Here is a 10698-nt window from a genome sequence, read left to right as displayed (position 1 = left end):
TCTCTGCGGCTCCCAAAGGGCCCCAGGCCAAGAAGAAACCTTCCAGGGAGGGGCTCAAAATCACAAAGAGATCAATGAGATCATTGAGATTGTTGGGGCTATTTGGATCGACAAGATCAGTTGGGATCATTGAGAGCATTTGGGTCATTGAGAGCATTTGGGTCATTGAGATCATTGAGATCAGTTGGGATCATTGAGAGCATTTGGGTCATTGAGGGCATTTGGGTCATTGAGATCAGTTGGGATCATTGAGATCATTGGGATCATTGAGATCAGTTGGGTCATTGAGGGCATTTGGGTCATTGAGATCATTGGGATCATTGGGATCAGTTGGGATCATTGAGGGCATTTGGGTCATTGAGAGCATTTGGGTCATTGAGAGCATTGGGATCATTGAGAGCATTTGGGTCATTGAGAGCATTTGGGTCTTTGAGAGCATTTGGGTCTTTGAGATCAGTTGGGTCATTGAGATCAGTTGGGATCATTGAGGGCATTTGGGTCATTGAGAGCATTTGGGTCATTGGGATCAGTTGGGTCATTGAGATCAGTTGGGATCATTGAGGGCATTTGGGTCATTGAGAGCATTTGGGTCATTGGGATCAGTTGGGTCATTGAGATCAGTTGGGATCATTGAGGGCATTTGGGTCATTGAGGGCATTTGGGTCATTGAGAGCATTGGGATCATTGAGGGCATTTGGGTCATTGAGGGCATTTGGGTCATTGAGGGCATTTGGGTCATTGAGATCATTGGGATCCTTGAGATCAGTTGGGATCACTGAGATCAGTTGGGTCATTGAGGGCATTTGGGTCATTGAGATCATTGGGATCATTGAGATTACTAGCATCATTTGTATCACTGAAATGAGTGGGATCCTGAAGGTTGTTGGGATCATCAAGATCCCCAAAACCATTGGGATAATCGTTGAGATCAGTGGGGTGGTCATTGAGACCATTGGGATCACACCTATGGACCACACAAGTGCCTGTCCTGCTCACTGCATCCCTCCTGTGGGTGCACACACGCTTACCTGCCCTCTTACTGCCTGCTCCTTCCTCCTCCTGCCATGTCCTGGGTCCCTGATCCCAGTTTGGGACTGGGAAGAGCCTGGATGTGTGCTGGGCTCCCTGCAGGCAGGCCAGGCAGGAGGGATGGGGCTGGGGGTGGTCGCTGTGGGCTCCTCAGTAGCTCTGTGTGCACACATACACGCGTGATCATGCATGGCCATGGCATGCACACACACATGCGTGTGCATGCTGCACCCTGGGCCGGCTGGACAGAACAGGTCCGGGCAGGCAGGGCTGCAAGTGCCCAGTTGTACTGGAACTGTACTGGGGTTGTATTGGGGTTGCAGTGGGGTTTTACTTTGACTGTACTGGGCTGAACTGGGGTTGTAGTGGGGTTTTAATGGTGCTGGACTGGGACTTCACCAGGGCTGGACTGGAGCTGGACTGGGGCTTTACTGGAGCTGTACAGGGGCTATAGTGTGGGAGTACCATGGCTTTAGTGGGGCTGTACCAGAGCTGTACTGGGGCAGCACTGGGCTGAACTGGGGTTTTGCTGGCACTGGACTGGGACTTTACCAGGGCTGTGCTGGAGCTGTATAGGGGCTATACTGTGGCAATACCGTGGCTTTACCTGGGCCTGTACTGGGGTTTTACTGGGTCTGTACCAGGGTCTGTGCTGGGGCAGTGCTGGATCTGTACCAGGGATGTATCAGGGCTGTACTGGGGATGTACTGGGGCAGTACCAGGGTTATACTGGGTCTGTACTGGGGCAGTACTGGGACTGTACCAGGGCTGTACCTGGGCTGAACTGGGGCAGTACTGGGTCTGTACCAGGGTCTGTATTGGGGCAGTACTGGGTCTGTACAAGGGCGTACCGGGGATGTACTGGGGTTGTACTGGGGCAGTACTGGGGTTATCCTGGGTCTGTACTGGGGCTTTAGTGGGGCTGTACCAGAGCTGTACTGGGGCAGTCCTGGGCTTGTATTGGGTCTGTACTGGGGCTTTAGTGGGGCTGTACCAGAGTTGTACTGGGGCAGCTCTGGGCTTGTATTGGGTCTGTACTGGGGCTTTAGTGGGGCTGTACCAGAGCTGTACTGGGGCAGCATTGGGGTTGTATTGGGTCTGTACTGGGGCTTTAGTGGGGCTGTACCAGAGCCGTCCTGGGGCAGTACTGGGCTTGTATTGGGTCTGTACTGGGGCTTTAGTGGGGCTGTACCAGAGTCGTCCTGGGGCAGCTCTGGGCTTGTATTGGGTCTGCACTGGGGCTTTAGTGGGGCTGTACCAGAGCTGTACTGGGGCAGCTCTGGGCTTGTATTGAGTCTGCACTGGGGCTTTAGTGGGGCTGTACCAGAGCCGTCCTGGGGCAGTACTGGGGTTGTATTGGGTCTGCACTGGGGCTTTAGTGGGGCTGTACCAGAGCTGTACTGGGGCAGTACTGGGCTTGTATTGGGTCTGTACTGGGGCTTTAGTGGGGCTGTACCAGAGCTGTACTGGGGCAGTACTGGGCTTGTATTGAGTCTGCACTGGGGCTTTAGTGGGGCTGTACCAGAGCCGTCCTGGGGCAGCTCTGGGCTTGTATTGGGTCTGCACTGGGGCCGTGCTGAGGCTGGACTGGGGCAGCACCGGTGGGATCGAGGTGTGGGGCAGGCGCCGGGAGGCCTCAGCCCCGGAGCCGGGGAAGCTTCTGGAGGCAGAGCAGGAGCGGGAGGAGGAGGGGAGGGAGGCCGGGGCTCCGCCTGTGTTTGCTTCCCTGGCTCCCGGACAAGGATGAGGTAGCGCTTTCCGGGAATTGAGGTAAGGCCCAGGGAAATGCCTCCGGGCGACGGGAAACGGGGGAGCGGAGCGGGAGCCCGAGCCCGAGCCCGGCCCGCGGGGCAAAACCCACCCGGGGCTGGTGGGTGCCCAGCGGTGGTGCCCGGGGCTGGGAATGGGGCCAGCAGCGGTGTTCCCGTGGCTGGGAATGGGGCAGGGGTGCTCCCGTGGCCGGGAATGGGGCAGGGGTGTTCCCATGGCTGGGAATGGGGCAGGGGTGTTCCCGTGGCTGGGAATGGGGCAGGGGTGCTCCCGTGGCTGGGAATGGGGCAGGGGTGTTCCCGTGGCTGGGAATGGGGCAGGGGTACTCCCGTGGCTGGGAATGGGGCAGGGGTGTTCCCGTGGCTGGGAATGGGGCAGGGGTGTTCCCGTGGCTGGGAATGGGGCAGGGGTGTTCCCGTGGCTGGGAATGTGGCAGGGGTGCTCCCGTGGCTGGGAATGGGGCAGGGGTGTTCCCGTGGCCGGGAATGGGGCAGTCACCACCGGGCAGAGCAATCCCTCCTGCCCACTTCACCCCGTTTGCCCCTCCAAAGGCAGCATCCCCTGGGATGAGCAGGGAGCCGGTTCCCCTGTGCCGGGGCCTGCAATCCCCCCCTTCATCACCACCCTCACCACCACCTCCCATCGCCAGGCATCCCAGGGGAGGGCTGGAGAAGCGGGATGGGACCGGGGCAAACAGGGCTGAGGGAAGGTGCCACCACTCAACCGAGGTCTTTGCGACCTCGCTGCCAATGGATCCCATGGGAAAGGGGGTGCTGGCACACCGGGAGCAGGAGGGAGCACACCCAGGCTGGGAAGGGCCGGTCGCTTCCTCCACACAGCACAGCCCGTGCCTGCGGCCAGGGGGACGGCTCCGGCCACATTCCCAGTTTCCCATCCATTGTTGCCTATCCCACTGTTCCCCGCTGTTCCCAGTGGAGCCACAGCTCATTTGGGATGGTTTTGGTCCCTCTGTGGTGCTGCCCCCATCTCAGTGTTCTTGTTCCCTGCTGAGGAGGGGTTTGGGTTGGTGGCTCCTGCTCCAGTTGTTTCCCATGGGAAGCAGAGGGATGGGAAGCACTGGAGCTCAGGGAGCGTCTGTGGTGGTTTTGGACATGGTTTGGGTCAGGCTGTCAGCAAACCACTGCCTGTGCCTCAGTTTCCCCATAGAAACTGCTGTGCAGGGCAGGGGGGTGCAGAGATTCAGTTCTTACTTCCTGCATCCCCCCAAGCTGCATGCGGCTCCCCCATGCACCCCATCCTGCCCTCCATGCCTTGGGATGCTGGTGGGGATGAGCTGCTGCAGCTCCGGTATCTCCCCGGGTGACGCCAGCCAACGAACCCTCGCCATGGGGCTGATCCCATCCGCTCCCCCACCAGGACACCCCAGACTCCGGGTGCTCGGCCTCCAGGAGATGATGTGGAGCTGTGACCCCCCCAGCATGACCCACACTGCTCAGCCATGATGCCCACGGCAGGGGGCTGGAACTGGGTGAGCTTTAAGGTCCCTTCCCACCCAAACCATTCCATGCTTCCATGATCCATTCATCTCTCGGGCCTGACTGATGTGGGGAGCCCCACGGGCACTTTGCACACACACACACAGTGACCACAGCCGTACACAGCCCCGCACAGCCACCACCCTTTCCTGCCAAGCACGCCCTGCACACGCATGTGCACTCGCACACGTATGTGCACACGTGTCCTGGCTTCCCCTGCGGTGCTCACCAGAGCCTTCCTCTCCCAAGTCCCCTGGCCTGTGGCCGTGCCAAGCTTCCTTCCCGGCCTCTCCCTTCCCCTGCCCGCACACAAACACCCCATGGGGGTCCTGCCAACCCAAACGGGCGCCCGGGTCCTCAGCCCAGCCGTGGGGCCACAGAAACACGGGATGGTTTGGGTTGGAAGGGAGCTTAAATCCCATCCAGCTCCAACCCCTGCCACGGGCAGGGACCCCTTCCACGGGAGCAGCTTGCTCCAAGCCCCTGTGTCCAACCTGGCCTTGGGCACTGCCAGGGATGGGGCAGCCACAGCTTCTCTGGGCACCCTGTGCCAGCGCCTCAGCACCCTCACAGGGAAGAGCTTCTGCCTAAGAGCTCATCTCAGTCTCCCCTCTGGCAGCTTAAAGCCATTCCCCTTGTTCTGCCCCTACAGGCCCTTGTCCCAAGCCCCTCTCCAGGTTCCCTGCAGCCCCTTCAGGCACTGGAGCCGCTCTGAGCTCGCTCCATCCCTGCAGCCGCGCTGGGAGCTCGGGCTCTGCCCCGGCCCCGATCCGCAGCCGCCGCTCGCGGGTCTGGATCCCGTTATCCCGGCGGGATAGTGGATCCCATTATCCCGGCAGGGGAGCTCCGAGAGCGGCATCAGCGGAAGTGCTCCGGGGAAGGGGAACAGCCCCGGAGCGGGGGCACCGGCGGGGGCGGTCCCTCCTCCATCCCTCTCCAGCCACAGGCCCCGTTTAAGTGGCCCTAAATCACTGCTCAGCCCGGAGCTGGCCTCTCCCTGCAGCACCCGTGGGTGCGCTTCAGCCTCTCCCGCTCAGTGCCTGGGACAGGGCAGGCCTGGGTGCCCCAGGGCGCCCCACACGCCCGGAGGGATTTGGGCTGCTTGGAATTCCTCCAGGATCCCAGCGCACCCCGCGCCCCGGCCGGCTGCTGGGACGGGGGATGCATCCGCAGCCGTCCCTCGCCGAGGGGAACGGGAGGGTTTGAGATGAAAACGGCTTTTCCCCCATGAGCCCCCCCTCCAGCCTTGTCCTGCTCGCACGGATCCATCAGTGCAGTGGGAACGGGGGCGCTCCCGGGGGGTTCATGTGTCAGGTCCCGGTATCCAGGAGCAGGGAAACGGGGATGAGCCAAATGGCAAAGCGCTGTAGCGGCGTTGTCGGCGGCTGGGAGCAGGGAGCGGAGCCGGGGGCTCCGCATCCCCCTCCCGGCCCCCGGGGGGGGAGCTCTTGGGGACGCGGTGCGGGTGAGAGCCGTGCCGGGGACATCGGTTTGACAGCGGCCGCGGCTCCGTGTCCTGCTCCGAGCCTGGTGGCGGAGCGGGGCCGGGGGGGGCTGTACCCACACAGCGGCCAAGGGGGGTGCCCCTGGTTTGGCTTCCAGCAGTGGGGCTGGATGTTGTGGGGGGGAAAGGTGTTTGGATGGGGGGGTCCCCGTTTCGCCGGGGGTGGCAGCCCTGGGGTGTTGGAATCATGGAAGCGTGGAATGGTTTGGGTTGAAGGGGCCTTAAAGCTCCTCCGGCTCCACCCCCAGTGAAGGCCTCTGCCCAAGTCCCTTTGCTGCACAGCGTGGGATGTTCAGAGGCTCCTCTAAACATGTGGGGCTGATGGGACCCAGTGTGTCTGTAGGAACACGGATCAGGATGCCCTGGGAGCAGCCCGGGTGCCTGCTCTGCCCATGCACCAAGCGCTGTTAGCACAGGGTGCCCAGAGAAGCTGTGGCTGCCCCATCCCTGGCAGTGTTCAAGTCCAGGTTGGACACAGGGCTTGGAGCAAGCTGCTCCAGTGGAAGGGGTTGGGGTTGGGGTTGGAGGAGCTTTAAGGTCCCTTCCAACCAGAACCATTCCATGACTCCATGGAGCATCACCTTAAGCCAGGACGGGGCTGTCCCAGCTTCAGGTCTGGGGTCCTCATTCCCTTGGGAAGAGGGGAGCACGCTTGGACAGAGCAAACCTTGGCTTTAGGCTGAGCTGCCCTCAGGCTCTGCTCGTGCCCGGACCCGCTCTGCTGTGCCGCAGCAGTGACCGGAGGGGAGGCAGCGATGCTGCGGGTCCCCGGCGCATCCCTCTCCAGCCCCTGGGGCTGCAGCAGCCCCTGTCCCGCCGTGCCCACCCCACGGCGCTGCCGTGTCACATCCCATTCCGTTGGACATCGCTGCTCGCCGCGGCGCAGGAATAATTTAAGGCGTTTTCCCAGCGGAAGCCCCGGTCTCGCTCCGGAGCTAATGAAGCGTCTGGGATCAGTGACTCGAAACATTCCAACGTCCCCCGCCCGGGTCGGGGCTGTGCAGCTGAGAGCGGGTTTGCGCTCGGATGCTCCCTGTGCTCGTGTTCAGGTGTCCCGGAGATGTGATTCCAGCCCAGGATGGGGTCGGTGAGGCCGCAGCTGGGCCTGGAGCCCTGCTCCCCCCAGGCACTGGGGTCCCCCCGGGCACCCCCCTGGCTGTGCCGGGGCAGGCGATGCTCTGCTGTGGGCGCAGGATCGATCCTGGGGGTCCATCCCGGTGCTCAGCACCGCAGCCTCCCCTTGTCCTGTGGGGCTCCCCTGCCCTGCCTGTGCTGAGCCCCCCCTGCCCCGGCTCCTGCCCCTGCCTGAACCCTGCCGAGCATTGACCCCAGAACTGCACCGCACCAGTGCCTGTGACATCCCCATCCCATCCCATCCCATCCCATCCTATCCTGTCCTGTCCCATCCTATCCCATCCCATCCCATCCCATCCCATCCTATCCTATCCTATCCTATCCTATCCTATCCTATCCTATCCTATCCTATCCTATCCCACTCTGTCCCATCGCATCCTATCCTATTCTATTCCATCCCATCCTATCCTGTCCTATCCCCATCTCATCCTATGCTATCCCATCCCATCTTGTTCTATCTCATCCCATCCAATCCCATCCTATCTTATTCTATCCCATCCCATCCTATCCTATCCAATCCCATCCCATCCTATGCTATCCTATGCTATGCTATCCTATCCTATCCTATCCCATCTTATCCCATCCCATCCTATCCCATACTACTTCCTATCCCATCCTATCTTACCCTATCCCATCCTATCTTACCCTATCCCATCCTATCTTACCCTATCCCATCCTATCCTATCCTATCCTATCCTATCCTATCCTATCCTATCCTATCCCATCCCATCCCATCCCATCCTACCCTATCCTATCCTATCCTATCCTATCCTATCCTATCCTATCCCATCCCATCCCATCCCATCCCATCCCATCCCATCCTACCCTATCCTATCCTATCCTATCCTATTCTATCCCATCCTACCCTGTCCCATCCCATCCCATCCCGTACCCCACCCCAAGGCCCCCACCCCACTCCCTGCCCTAGGGCTCATCCCCCCATGTCCCCTCCTCTCTCCCCTCCCTGCTGAGCTCAGCAAAAGCCCCCCCAGCCGTGGGGGGCACCGATGGGACCCCCTTTACCAGCACCCGCCCCCCGGACCCCCCCAGCCCTGCAGAGCCCAGCACCGGGCCAGGAGGACCTGGGGGGAGCTGGGCCCCCCCAGTCTCACCAGGGCCTCGCACCGGCCCCACTGCCACAGCCAACATTGACCCAGAGCAGGAGCAACCGGAGCCCAGGGCTGGGTGACCCCAGTGCCCCCCAGTGATGGGGATGGGGAGGCAGCACACAGTGACCCCAGTGCCCCCCAGTGATGGGGATGGGGGGGACACAGTGACCCCAGTGCCCCCCAGTGATGGGGATGGGGGGGCAGCACACAGTGACCCCAGTGCCCCCCAGTGATGGGGATGGGGGGGACACAGTGACCCCAGTGCCCCCCAGTGATGGGGATGGAGGGGGCAGCACTCAGTGACCCCAGTGCCCCCCCAGTGATGGGGATGGGGGGGCAGCACACAGTGACCCCCAGTGCCCCCCCAGTGATGGGGATGGGGGGGCAGCACACAGTGACCCCAGTGCCCCACCAGTGATGGGTGCAATGTGGGTCCCCCACCTCCACCCAGCTCCAAGCAGAGGGAATGGGATTCCGGAGCTTCCCCATGGAGCAGCCCCTGTCCCTCCAGCCCCCAGGAGCCCCCGTTGGGGCGCTGCTTCCCACGTGTCCCCCCCCAAAGCAAACCAGCGGGTGTTGACTCAGGTGCCCGCGCTGAGCTGGGCTTGGCTTTTCCAGCCCTTATCCCAAGGGAGCAGCTCCTTCCCTTCCAGCCCCTCCCCTCCCCTCGGTGGGGGGATCCCGGGGGATTGAGCCCCCTCCTCACACCCCACTGCCTCCAGAAGCATCCGTCCCGGGGAACCCACGGGCCGGTTCTGCAGGGGGGGAGCAGGGATCCGCCCCCGTTCCCTGTGTGGGGCCGGGCCCGGGGCACTGCGGAGCCCCCCGGCCCAGCCCTGCTCTGTGGCCCCTCTCCCCAGGGATGTTTTCCTCTCCCTCCCGCAGCCACACCTCGGATTCCTGGGATGCCCCCGGGCAGCTCCCGATCCCTGCGGTATGCGGCCGGCCCACATTCCTGCGCCGAGGATCTGCCTCCCACTGCTGCCCTTGGGAGCCGGCTCCACCGGCACTGGGACACCGCCACACCGGCACAGAGCAGCGCACGGCAGCACACACCACGGGTAACCCCACGGAGCAAGGCTGGGAGAGCTTTACCCCTTGGAGGATGCTCATCCACAGGAGGACGCAGGTCCCCAGGAGGATGCAGGTCCCCAGGAGGATGCTGGTCCCCAGGAGGATGCAGGTCCTCAGGAGGATGCAGGTCCTCAGGAGGACGCAGGTCCCCAGGAGGATGCAGGTCCCCAGGAGGATGCAGGTCCCCAGGAGGATGCAGGTCCTCAGAGGATGCAGGTCCCCAGGAGGACGCAGGTCCCCAGGAGGATGCAGGTCCCCAGGAGGATGCAGGTCCCCAGGAGGATGCAGGTCCCCAGGAGGATGCAGGTCCTCAGAGGATGCAGGTCCCCAGGAGGATGCTGGTCCCCAGGAGGATGCAGGTCCCCAGGAGGATGCTCATCCACAGGAGGACGCAGGTCCCCAGGAGGATGCTGGTCCCCAGGAGGATGCTGGTCCCCAGGAGGATGCAGGTCCTCAGGAGGATGCAGGTCCCCAAGAGGATGCTGGTCCTCAGGAGGATGCAGGTCCCCAGGAGGATGCTGGTCCTCAGAGGATGCAGGTCCTCAGGAGGATGCTGGTCCCCAAGAGGATGCTGGTCCTCAGGAGGATGCAGGTCCCCAGGAGGATGCAGGTCCTCAGAGGATGCAGGTCCCCAGGAGGATGCTGGTCCTCAGGAGGATGCAGGTCCCCAGGAGGATGCAGGTCCCCAGGAGGATGCTGGTCCTCAGGAGGATGCTGGTCCCCAGGAGGATGCAGGTCCTCAGAGGATGCAGGTCCTCAGGAGGATGCAGGTCCTCAGAGAATGCTGGTCCCCAGGAGGATGCTCATCCCCATCCTGCATCACGGTCACCCCTCCCTCTCCCCCTCCCTCCCCGGGACCAGGCCATGGGGCTGTTGGCACGCTGCCTTTTCACCCATTTCCTGACCTCTTCACTTGTTTTGGCTTCCCCATCAGGTTCCCCTTTGCAGATGGGCACCACCCTCAGGATGGGGAACAGGAACTGCATGGGCTCTGCCCTCATGAGCTGTGGGCAGAGGGATGAGCATCAGGCAACCCCTGCGTGCCCAGCACCCTGCGGTCGCCTGATCCAGCACATCAGGGAGCTCTGCCCTGCGTGGGGCAGTGATGTGGGTGCTTTGGCTTGGCTGGACCCATGAGGGATGTGGGGTGCTGGGGGAGCTGAGTGGGCACGGGAGCACTTGCAGCACCTTGATCATGGAAGCATGGAACGGGTTGGGATGAAGGGAGCTTAAAGCCCCAGCTTCTCTGGGCACCCTGTGCCAGCGCCTCAGCACCCTCCCAGGGAAGAGCTTCTGCCTAAGAGCTCAGCTCAGCCTCCCCTATTGATGGGTTTCCATGGGTATCTGTGGGTTTTCATCACAGCATTCCCAACCCAGCCCTCCCAGAGGGGTTTCTGGTTTCACACACCGGGACATGGGCACCATCTGCTCCAGCTGCTGCAGGAGGCTCCAGAGGGTCCATGGGGAGCTCGGATGTGGACCCTGCCCCAGAGCATCCTCAGATCAGCGTAGCTGATCTGAGGATGCTCTGGGGCAAGGTCCACATCCAGACTGATGCCTGGATCTAAAGCAAAGGGGAATT

The sequence above is a fragment of the Pezoporus occidentalis genome, unplaced genomic scaffold (assembly GCF_034315485.1).
Source record: "Pezoporus occidentalis ecotype Australia unplaced genomic scaffold, CSIRO_AGI_Poc_V1 ctg402, whole genome shotgun sequence".
In the NCBI taxonomy this organism is placed as follows: Eukaryota; Metazoa; Chordata; class Aves; order Psittaciformes; family Psittacidae; genus Pezoporus; species Pezoporus occidentalis.
This window is presented reverse-complemented; position numbering follows the sequence as displayed.